Here is a 12116-nt window from a genome sequence, read left to right as displayed (position 1 = left end):
TTTTCATTTGAAACCTTGGCACAGATCTAAGCTACGACTCTCTGATAGAGATCGAAAGCAACAAGATGATTTTGATTCTTGTTTTTTAACAGTTTTGGGAATGGAAACGGAATATCCTTTTGGTCCTCCGCGAAAAACACCTTCCTTTTTTGAACCCATTTTTAAAGATATAGACTATAAAGTCGAAATCAGAAAATTCAATTTTAGAATTCGAAGAGCTTTAAAAAAAATAAAAAAAAAGAAGCAAAAGTCTTTTTCTTTGTAAAACAAATACTAAAAGAACTTTTAAAAGGAAAGAAAATTCCATTATTTATAACGAGAGAAATAAAAGAAACAGAAAATTATCTTTTTTATGATAACCAAATGAAGTCTTTACTGTAAAACATGACTCAAATTCAAGTATAAAGATTTGTAATGATTCTTTATGGATTGAATCTTTGGGAAGTTTTGGGAAGTTGGAACGGGTCAGTCTATCTTATTGAGTCACTTGAAGAGGCAGAGTCAAATAGAATTTATTTATTCGTGTGATTTCTGTTAGTTATTTTATTTCTATATTCAGATTTCTGGATATTTCTGTTATACATTTTTTTGAGATAGAGATTTATAGAAAAAGTTCCATTCATACAAAAAACCGATTCAATTAATCTATATTCAGAAGATGAAATTTCACCTCTACCATCAATAGGTTTAGCCAGGGCGTTTATAACACGACCCAAATAGGCCTCACTCACTGGTATCTGAGCAATTTTTCCTGTTGCTTTTACAGAACTCCCTTCTTGTATCAGCAAACCATCACCCATTAATACAACACCAACATTAGTTGATTCCAAATTAAGAGCAATGCCTATTGTACCCTCTTGAAATTCTACTAATTCACCCGCCATTACTTCATCAAGACCATGAATACGAGCAATGCCATCACCTACTTGAAGTACGGTACCGGTATTTACAATCTTTACTTCTCTATTATATTGCTCAATACGTGACTTGGACACATACAGAACGCCTAGGACTGAATATGGGTTTCCAACCGTTGCCAAAAACAATGAGTCCACAATTTTGGTTCTAAACATACACAAGTGTTGTGTTGATACACGGTTCATGAAACAAATTCATACATTAATCAAAGCTTTGAGTGTTTTGGATAACATGCATTTAGGACCTTTGGAAAGCTTATGTTGAAACTCATTAGAGGTCCTCACTTAGAGACCGTGACTAACAACTCGAGCAAACGCCATTATATTGTGTCGTCTATGCTATTTTAACTAACCGAGCAGTTAATCTACGTGGAACGAAACACTATTGCACAACTATACATGAAACATAAACTATACGTCAGCGAATGTCGAAGTATATCACACACGACTTTCGAGGCAAGGCCTTGGGGAAAACACAAATGGGCATGACAAAAACGATGCTAATCCCGTCAGCGGGAGAAACGACAACTGAAATGCGGTACTTTGCTACGTGATCTTGCAAATGACACGAGTCACGCTGAGGTACGCTTAAACAAGATTTCATAACGATCGATGCTTAGTCTAAAGGGACTCACAATGCTGGCGCTGCAAAAGAAGTCACATGTCTTCGCATTCCCCCTACTTCATTCATGGCGATTATGCTACGTACAACATTCCATGGTAATGTCACATAACAAACAATCATCACGTGAACTTCCAGGTAAAGTCCTTAAATTTCTTTTGTTGAAATTTCGACTTCTTGCATATAATGAGTAGATTTTTGCATTTCTACTCCCCCTAATAATCGTTGCACCACAAGGATTTTCTTTCATGATAACGAACACTTAATTGCTTCATTCTTGACAAATTCATATGTTACACATGTGTTGATCGTTACGCATGAGGCTTCGCTCGGGCCCACCGGTGAAACACGTGGAAAGCGGGGTGTGACATGATTAAAGATGTCAAACAACGGTGATGAAATCTACAACACATTCTACAATGCTTTCACTTCCGAATCGTCAGATAGAAGATATGAGTTGAAAGAATATTCAAGAGAAATTTCGGAGAATTTGAAGTTCGAGAACATGTACGGAAGCCAACAGAAGCCACCAAAGTTAATGAAAGTTGAAGACTATAACTGGTGGAAAAACAGATTTGAAGGTTGGGTAAAAGCTTTCGCTCCTGAAAGCTGGTTAAAATTAGTGAGTGAATATAAAGCACCAGAGAAAGAAGGAGGAGAGTTAATAGATGAGAAAGATTTTACTGAAAAAGATATAAAAAATGTTCTGGCTGAATATAGAATGATAACGTTGATCAAACAGTCAGTGAGAGAGGATATTATCTCGTTACTTGAACAAGAAAAAACTTCAAAGAGATTGTGGGAAGCGTTAGAGAAAAAGTGTGTTGGTAGTAATGAAATTGTCAAAAATAAAAAGAAATTGTTGCGTAAAGAATTTGATGTATTCAGTTGTATGAAAAATGAATCTGTTTGTAAAATGATCGAGAGATTTGGACATCTGAAAATGGAGCTGGCCAGATATGAAATTAAATACTCTGAAGAAGAGATGGTGGATAAATTGTTTGATTCATTACCAAATGATCAAGAGTGGAAATACTTCGCTCTAATGCTGAAAAATACAATCAAGCCAGATGATTTAAAAGTGGATTTGCTGATTGAAAGGCTTGAAAGCCATGAATTAGAGTTAAAAAGATCCAAAGTCAACAGTCTAGCTTATCAGCAGAATGTGGAGCTTTACTACAGAGGAAATATACCACAGGCTGGATCTCCAAAAACAACGTTTTCTTTAGAAAGTTCAACTTCACTGAACAATGAAAGTCTTCACAGTGGTTTTCACAGTGGATCTTCTTCAAACACCCCAGACCAATCTGCTTCAAAAAATCTATTCCAGTGTAATATCACAGTTGATTTGAAGAATGGGCAGAACTTCAGCGAAGAATCGGCGAAACAACAGATGGTTTTTTTGGCATATGTACTTGAATCATATGAATGCCTCGTTGCAGGGAAGATTGGCAATACCAATTTGACGAAAGAAGATTATGATCAATTAGACCCCGAGGAGATGGAATTAATGGACATAAGATGGTGCATGGCCAGTGCGGTTCGTCGAGCACAGAGGTTCATGGAGATCACGGGGAGAAAGTCAATTGGTGGACCAACTACCAAACTGGGATTTGATAAATCCAAAGTGACATGCTTCAAATGCAAACAAAAAGGTCACTTCAAGCGCGAGTGCAGAAATGCGTATGCTGCTGATGATTCTGAGAACCCGTTCAACGAAGATTATTACAAGAAAGCGATTTACCATCAGAACAAGTCTGAGCCACCAAGATTGAAACAGCCGGAAGAAAAATCAAGGGCTCTTGCAGTTATATATGATGATGAAGGATATGATTGGAGCAAAGAGGTTCTACCAGAAAAAGATGCAGTTGGATATGCATTTGTTGCAAATGATGATCATGATACCTGGTGGCGAAGAGACAGTGCGAGATGGGAGATTAGCAAGTTGAATGAACCATTTCAAGAAGCACAAAGAGCCAAGAGATGGAATGAAGAGTTGGAGTGTTACATGGATCCACAGGGTAATCCAGTAGTTGATCCGTCAAAAGTGGATTTTGATGCTGTAACCAATTTGTTTCCAAGTGAGCGTACTTTCAACACAAGAAGGCTTTCTGATAAAAGTTATCTGCCAGATTTGATGAACAAGTTAAAGAAGGTTTTTGAAGCAAGTCTACCAAAGGTGGTAGAAATGAAGAAGAGAAAAGAAGAAGAATTGAAAAAGATGATTGAAGAAGTGAAGACTGTCGCAAACCTTTCTGTTGAAGAGGATCAAACAGCTGAGGAAGAACAGAAGAAGAAAGAAGAACTGGTGCTGAAAGAGATTGAAGAAAAGATTAAGAAGGTGAAGATTGTCAGTGATGATGGTGCTGATAACGAGAAGATACAAGAGATGAAACAGACAGAGGCAGCTGAGCACGCCGAGGTGTCAATCATTGAGGTAAATTCTGATTCTAAAATCTTAAAATCAATTGAACAATGCAAGAAATGCATGGAAACATGTAGAGCTTGTATTGATAAAGATGAACTGATAAAAACAAAAGATAATGAAATGAACAAACTTGAAAATGTTTTAAAAATGAAATGTAAAGAAAGAATTGAAACAGAAGAAAGTTTAAAATTAAAAGTTGAGAAGTTAACACAGAAATGTCATGATTTTGAAGAAGAAAATAAGATTTTGAAAGAAAAATGTGCCGCAAAATGTGTTGATTGTGTTGAGAAAGAATCTAAGTTTCTTGAGTTACAAAAACAATATGATTCTTTAAAATGGTCGAGTCAGAGAGTACAAGAAGCTTATGATACTTTGAAGAGCCAAGTCAAAAGTTTTGATCAAAGACTGTCTGAAACTTTAACAGCCAAAGAAATGTATGAAAGAAAGTTTAAAGAAAAGCAAATTGAATTGAACAAGTATGTTGATGAAATTGCTAATCTTAAACAAGTCTTGGCTGAAAAAGAAAAGATTGTTACAAAACTTCAAAGTTATCATAACTCTTCGTATATTCTCGAACGCATTTTCAATATCACACCAGATGACAAAGATACTGATAATTGTAAAAAGGGTATTGGTTCAGAATTTCATCAGGTACCACCACCATTGAGAAACAATTATACTTTTTATGATGAGGAAAAGGTGGCAAAGGGTTTGAACATAGCTGACCAATTACCTGAAAGTATCGATGTGACTTACACCAAATCTGATGATGCTGATGATTCAGAGGTGGTAAGTAAGGTGGTTGATAGTGTTTTGAAAGATGAGTCTACAAAAGGTAAGTCTGAATCATAGGATGAAGATGAAGGAAATCTTTATGATGGATATCTGACAAACACAAAATCCGAGAAAAATTTGAATGATGATTCAAAGGGATTGGTTTATACCATGATTGGATCGGACAAATTATTCTTAGATGTTGTATTCCCGATTCAGAATGTGATTTCAGAAAAGGTAGATAAAGTTTTCAAAATGGTTGAGATTGAAAAGTCTGAGATTCCAAAGTTTGCTGGTAAAGGTCATAAATCTTTTTATAACAAACCTGGGTCTAAAGAAGAAAAACATGAAGGCTGGTTTGGGTTATAAAAGGAAACAAAATTGGAATCAAAGTAAACAACAAAATTTGCAACAAAAGATGAATTTTGTTCAAGGGAAAAACTTGAAAGAAGAGGAAAAACTCAAATTTGGACAACAGTCTAATGAGGAGTTTGATGCTATGAAAAAGAAACAACAACAGGCAAAGGATGTTTCAAGAAAGTGTGTTTTAAGTGTGATCAAATTGGACATGTTGCACGAAAGTGTCCAAATCCAAAGCCTGTTGATGTTGAAAATCAGAAATCTGAGAATGTGAAATCAAGGTCAACCAGATTTGATTCGAAACAAACTTGGAGATACAATACGAACAAGTTTGCTTCAAGTCAAAACTGGAATTCAAACCTGAAAAGGTTCAATTCAAGACAGACCTGGAATTCTCACACACCCAGATTGAGAACAACACATAGTTGGAGAACATCTGTTGATATGACAAAACCTCAAGAGTTTTGGAAACCTAAAAAGGTTGTTCAAAATCAAAAGGTTCAAAAAGAGACAAACTTTTACAAAAGAGGTACTCCGGGAGGTCAAGTGTGGAGTGCTAAGAAACAAGTGTCGTCGGTAAAAGATGTGAAAGTTGAAATCAAAGCTGAAAAAGTTTTAAATGACAAAGATTTTCCAAAATTGAATGAAAATTATTGTGTTAAAATGCCTAAGGTCCAACAGACCTGGGCTAAATTGTTCAAGTGATTGATAAAGTTTGAATGTGCAGGTGCTCAATGGAGCTGAAGATTGTGAGATTGATAGTTGGAGCAGCCTGGCACAGGAAGAGGTTGCAGGACCCTGGTTTGGTTGAACAGGGAGTTTAGTTTGATTGTGGTTTGTACATAAATAAACAATATTTTCAAAATCCTAAAAACTTGAAAAAGTAAAAGCCAAAAATATGTTATGTTTTAGTTTTTGATAGAATAAATGTTACTTGAATACGCCGAAACCCTTACGGCTGAACGAACATGATTACATTCATCAGATTGAAAAACGGTTTTCAAACCGTAAAAATCAATGTGTTGTAAATCATGGGGGTAATTACTGTTTTTAGTGTAATTCAGTGCATGATTAGCTGAACATGGATGGCGAGATAAAGCTATCAGTATCGTGTTGTCAAATTTCTTTCAATGTTTTTGCATTTTAGGGGGAGAAAAATTGTCAGAAAATACAAAAACATTAGAAAATTTGAAAAGGCCAAAAACATGATAAAATTAAAAAATTTTGAGTTTTGCGTAAAAAGAGGAAATGATAGTACATCAGTAGACAGTTACGGTATGCTAAAGAATTGTAAAGAATTAATAAGCGTTAAACAGTCTCACTCGTGATATGTCAATAGGTTTTTATACATTTAGTAAACTTTTTCGGGATATAAACCTAAATTCAAACACTTGCTTATTTCGTGGGGAACACTACTTGGATATATAGGTAACCCCTGAAATCTCGTTTGAAAGGTCTCATATTCTGAGATACTAGGTCTTTATACTCAGTGATATCTGGGGTATTATTCTGGGACTTCTGCTGTATGGAAGTACTGACCTAGTCCTCGAATAATACTTTCTGCAAATGCTTGAAACACAGCATCGCCCTCAGCAAGCTGATGAAACAATAAAATTGATAGTCGCTGCTGTTGTAATTAAAAGATCCTCTAAAGGGGACACACCGAAAAGTCGAAGCCGTCATCTCTCTGCGTATACAGAAGTATCGACCTGAGCTCTCACGGCCCTCGCATTTAACCCCTTACAGATATCATTTGTGGTATACTCACCTGTAAGACTGAATATTTGGGATTCTGGATACGGGAGTATATTCAATAGGTGGGACACATGAATGAGTTCAAGTTCTTAAAACATCTAATTCGTATCCTGAATCAGTTGAAGTTTGTATGAAAATTTAAGATGGATCAGTATATCGACAATTGAAGTGAATTGTTTAATTCTTAATGTGTAATTAAGCTCAACGGTACTTGTGACTTGTCAAAAACTGATATGATCCTCTGACGCATAATCAAACAAAAATATTGTCTGTAAATATGTTTGTATATATTTCTTTACTGCTTTATATTTTCAGAAAATACAAAAAGATTTTGATTTCTGCTTTATTTTCGACAACTGATATCTGAAATGCTGAGTTTCAAAATCTAAGTAAGCTGATTGTGTTTCTGAAAATAAAACAAGTTCATTAATTTGATACTTGAATTAAAATCAAAAATTTCAAAAACAGTGTGTGATATCTCCAAGGTCATTGACTTGAACTTGGAAGATAAACTGTGAGGGAGTTGGATTCTTTAATGCTGCCATATCTATAATGTATGTTGATAGGGGGAGTGGATTAGAGAATTTGTTTGATGGTTTTAAAATTTTGTTACTTATATAATGTTTGAGTGATTGCAGGATAAGAAAGATACCAGATTACGATCCCGGAAGCAAAGACTGAGGGGGAGTCTGAAGACAAGCTGACAGTAAGGATGAGCTTGTAGCTGAAAAGAGTGGTGTCGGTCCCTAAAAAGCACGGAAGCTTGATGAGAGGGGGAGCCAGCTGATAATAAAGCTGTTAATGATAAAGCCAGTAATGAGATTCTGGTGAAAATGTCAAAGTGTGAAGTTGTTCAAAGAGAAAGAATGATGGATGTTTACGTTGTTACAATCTGATTGAGATGGCAAAATGATCAAGACTGAAGAGGGGTCATAACAGAGTTTAGTCACTGAAGACTTCGTCAATATCCGAGGGGGAGTCTGTTAGTGCATTACGTCTATTGACTTCGTCTTGCATCATGTAATAGAATAGGATAGATTAGAATAATCAGTGCACGAGGTTCGTGAGTCGAAATTTAGTGGTTAAGCATGTAGGTCCGCTTATATGGACAATGTCCATAAAAGCGAACCACAAGCATGTAGATCCGCTTATATGGACATGTCCCTATAAGCGAACCACAAGCTCATAGGTCCGCTTATACGGATGTCTCTATAAGCGAACCAGCCACTAGTATATATAGGTGCATGGTTGTTCATTTGGTAACGGTTCTGAAAATTGTAACGAAGTGCTGCCAAGTTGCTTTCAGGTTGTAAACGTTGTTAGATCAATAAAAGAAAGCATTATAATTAGTTTGAGCGTCTAATTCATTGATTCCGCCTCTGAATTGGATAAACAACTCTTCGGATTGACTAATTTGGGTTCAACAACGATCCTACATTATCTTTTGAGATTGTTTAGTTATGCTTTAACAATTTGAGATGGGTAGAATAGGAATTAGCGTCATTTTTTAAGACGTTGTGAGGATACAATTGGAATTTCAATTTTTTAGCTCTTTAAAGTTGCACTATGGATTGTTGTAGTGATTCCTTTAGCGTTGTAAGTTCTCTTAGTTTAAGTTTATAGCATCATTACTATCTTTTAATATCATTGCATTTGAAGTTTATTAGAATGCATACAGTTCTCTGTTATAACTGTAAGTTATAACCTGTATTCTCTCTTGGAAAAGAAGCTATACAAATAACTCTGGACCCAACTTTTGACGATAAAAAATGCTCAAAGTATCCTTGATGCAGGGTTGTTCATTATAATGGTCCCCACCTTGAGTGCAGGTTTCATGTGTGCAAAAGGTTGGTGGGGGGAAAACCCGATGCAATCCATGGGGGATTAAAACATATATACGAGAGTACAATCATGCACCACCAGCAACTCTTCTGGAAGGACGAGGTACCCAAAGTGGGACCCATGTGGATATAATGGGGAATTTTGCTTTAATAGAAGATATTATACGCGTAGCAGCTGGCTCAGATGGAAAAGAGCTTGGTGGTGATTGGGTTTACTCTGATATTTTTAAGTGGTCTCAAAGGATCAACCTACAACTGTAGCCTACAACATTTAACGACGAGGATGAAATCGCCTTCATTAAGTGAAGCCCAGGTACTATGCCTATACTCTTTTCTCAAGTCAAAAGAAATTTGTTGTTTTTATGTGACTGACTGAGATAAGTAATGAGGTTATATGATGGATGGATCATTAAAAACTGAGACATGGTTATAGGTAGACTTGGCAAACAGGTCGGATCATGGGTTAAAACGGGTCAATTAAAAAAACAGGTTGCTTTGGTTGGGGTCAAAACAGGTCCGGGTCAGAACGTGTTTCAAGTCGGTCGGGTCAGTTTTTTTTTATTTTTTGGTTTTTTATTATTTGCTTTAATAGAAGATATTATACGCGTAGCAGCTGGCTCAGATGGAAAAGAGCTTGGAGGTGATTGGGTTTACTCTGATATTTTTAAGTGGTCTCAAAGGATCAACCTACAACTGTAGCCTACAACACTTGACGACGAGGAATGAAATCGCCTTCATTAAGTGAAGCCCAGGTACTATGACTATACTCTTTTCTCAAGTAAAAAGAAATTTGTTGTTTTTATGTGACTGACTGAGATAAGTAATTAGGTTATATGATGGATGGATCATTAAAAACTTATAGGTAGACCTGGAAAACAGGTCGGATCATGGGTCAAATCGGGTCAATTAAAAAAACAGGTTGTTTTGGTTGGGTCAAAACGGGTCCGGGTCAGAACGGGTTTCAGGTCGATCGGGTCAGTTTTTTTGTTTTTTGGTTTTTTTATGACTAATATGCGTTAACTATTCATATACTAATGACCCATTAATGGCCTATTAGTCAATCGGCCGGGGTTTGATTGTTGCTTTTAACGCGCTGCTTATCAGTGGATGCATTGTTTGGTATTAAAAAAATTACTCTGTCCGTATTTATTCAAACGGCTCAGTATAGAACTGGGTAAACGATCTTTATATTTGCTATTGTTTTCTTTAAATAAAGTAGATTTGTTTTTATCCATTTGGCGTTTTAGTTGCGAAGTTGATTTCATAATAGTTGAATAAATACGGACAGATTATTTTTATCATTCGGGTTCGGGCTCGAATTCATTCCACATTATGCAGCCGAACGATTCGTTGAAAGACCCCATAATGAGCTTGGAGGATATCGGTGGTGGGGATGGTGTTGGTGAATGTGCAGGCGATGTTGACGGGCTTAACGGGCTGGTGAAGAAGAGATCTGGCCCGTTGGGCCTAAAAGGCCGACGAGGGAAGAAACCGAAGATGGCGAAGGACCCCGCGAACCAAAAGGTCATACGGGTCAAACAGGCCAACGATCGAAGGTTATGAAACGAATTTGGATATTGTGATAAACGGGCTGGATATGGACATATCTGGGATCTCGATACCGGTGTGTTCAGGCACTGGAACACCTCAGCAGTGTTATCGATGGGGGTCAGGTGGGTGGCAGTCGGCTTGACGCATAACCACCATTTCGATGTACATGTTGCCGATGGGCACGAAACGCCATGGGGCTCGGATCACGGACCGGAAGATGAGCCCAGGGGCTTTCAAAAAGGTGTTGGAGAAGCTGGCTTCTGAAGGTTATAGTTTTGATATTGTAATTCATTTGAGGGCTCATTGGGCTAAACATGGGACCAACAAGTTTGTAACAATCAGATACATCAAGTGCAGATACATCTGTGGTTGTTTGAAGAGGATATTTGAGACTTGCCCATGAGATTTAAGTTATGTTTTTTTATTTTAGACAACTGGGAATGTAAATTTATATCGATTTATGCGATAAAAGAATGTATCTTGTTCACTGTTTAACTATAGATTTAAAGATTCAGTTTTTAATCTTTGTAATCAGCTGTGTTGGATCTGTAATGTGTTTTAGGTGCGGCAATTCTTGTGAAATTTCCTGACACGACCTAAAACATAACACAAACGATGCTTTTAGCGTGCTGCTTTTCAGTGGGTGCATTGTTTGGTATTAAAAAAATTACTCTGTCCGTATTTATTCAAACGGGTCAGTATCGAACTGGGGTAAACGATCTTTATATTTGCTATTGTTTTTTTTAAATAAGGTAGTTTTGTTTTTATCCATTTGGCGTTTTAGTTGCGAAGTTGATTTCATAATGGTTGAGTGATTTTTTACGTATTTACCCTTGTTAAGTACGTTAGACGTTAGGAGAATGTAGGACTCTACAGTATCTAAATAACAGTTTCCGGTTAGAATCCTTTTAATATTCTAAGTTCCGAGAGGGTATAATATAAGAGATCTTTTTTATACTTTTGGTTGATTCCAGAGATCTTTTTTTAACTTTTGCTTGTGCGTGGGTTTGATTTGAGATCAGAATCACGTTGCGAGATTCTGGTATGCTACATTGCAACTTTAACTATCATTACCCTATTTAGAGGTGAAAATTACACTGGCTATGATGACTTTTGTTGTTTTTTCTTTGTGATGTTTCTCACAGGATGGATTGATCATGAAAGAGTCTTTTTTCTCAGGTATGTAAGTCCTAATCCTTCTTGTAGGCTAAAATTATTAACATGTGTGCGTTGATATTCATAGCTACTTACTGTCATCGAGATTGACTAAAGTCTTATTGTTTTAATTCGATTTGTGTTTTATGTTGTGGTTTACCAAAAAAATAGAGATTTGGATTTCTACTAATAGTTTTATAATGCTTTCAATGTAGCTCATGCAATATCAGATGTATGCGATCTGGATTCGCATATGTAATAACAGTCTACGTATGTGGTAGTCCATGTATATTCACATGCACTTTCTCAACACATATGCCTGTTTGGAAAGGGGATCAGGATTTATTGATTTAGTATGGGGTTTGTGAGGTGATTTTGGTTGCATCTAAAAGAAAAAATTGAAATGGAAACTCAAGTGTTTAGTAAATTTATCTTTAGTAAAGGAGCCTCGTGCACTGGGTTTGTCTTTAGTAGATGGAAGTTATCATGTCAACTTAGTCAAATATGAAACAAACGGGGGTGCAAAAGTAATGATGTTATTCAAATTGGTCACCTCCCACTTCACGAACATCTAAGTATTTATTTTAGAAGGCCTTATTTGAAACACAACGTTGACTACTTGGTTATACTATTAAATATGCATTTTTGCGTTTTGTACACATTAGATCCCGCCGCAACGCGCGGGTTCCCCAGTAGTAAAGAGTAAAGTCGCA

The 12116-nt window shown here is 36.4% G+C and overlaps 1 pseudogene; it reads left to right on the top strand.

The window, feature by feature from the left end:
• The first annotated feature begins 3760 nt into the window (after positions 1-3760).
• LOC110913010 lies at positions 3761-10865 on the top strand (annotated as a pseudogene).
• The last annotated feature ends 1251 nt before the right edge of the window (positions 10866-12116 follow it).

Source organism: Helianthus annuus, chromosome 1, assembly GCF_002127325.2.
Source record: "Helianthus annuus cultivar XRQ/B chromosome 1, HanXRQr2.0-SUNRISE, whole genome shotgun sequence".
Lineage (NCBI taxonomy): Eukaryota > Viridiplantae > Streptophyta > Magnoliopsida > Asterales > Asteraceae > Helianthus > Helianthus annuus.
Note: the sequence above shows the minus strand (reverse complement) of the source record. Positions and strands in the feature narration are given on the sequence as shown.